The sequence below is a fragment of the Rhagoletis pomonella genome, unplaced genomic scaffold (genome assembly GCF_013731165.1).
Source record: "Rhagoletis pomonella isolate Grant_MI unplaced genomic scaffold, Rhpom_1.0 Rhpom_scaffold_00006, whole genome shotgun sequence".
Lineage (NCBI taxonomy): Eukaryota > Metazoa > Arthropoda > Insecta > Diptera > Tephritidae > Rhagoletis > Rhagoletis pomonella.
In genome coordinates, this window is record NW_023458560.1 from 69,454,249 (window position 1) to 69,454,693 (window position 445).

The following is a 445-nucleotide window of genomic DNA, read 5'->3' on the forward strand; positions in this document are numbered from 1 at the left end:
AGCAAACATGATGAGTTGCAGGTACAATTTGGTTTGAGAGCGTAGGTGGAGGATTTTTTAATGCTTTTAATAACTATATTGCTTAACATAACTTTACGACACTCACATATTGACAAGATTTGACTATTTGTTTGACTATTTTTTTATTTTAATTATTCATTTTTAAAAATATACTTGAACAAAAACTGTATAAATCAAGTTTAAAAACACACACTTTGTGTGGAAAAAAATCGCTGTCAACAAAAAAAAATTGCATAAATCAACGGCAAGTCCCAGCTACTTCAAAATGGTTCTTTATCATACTAGAATTGAATGGACTACGAAACTGCATCGAAATCTTTATAATAAATTTAATTAAAAATTTCGGAATTTTTACGAAAATTTGTTGATTTTTTTCATAAGTATTGCACATATATTGAAATTTGGTTATATGGTTTTATTTAAA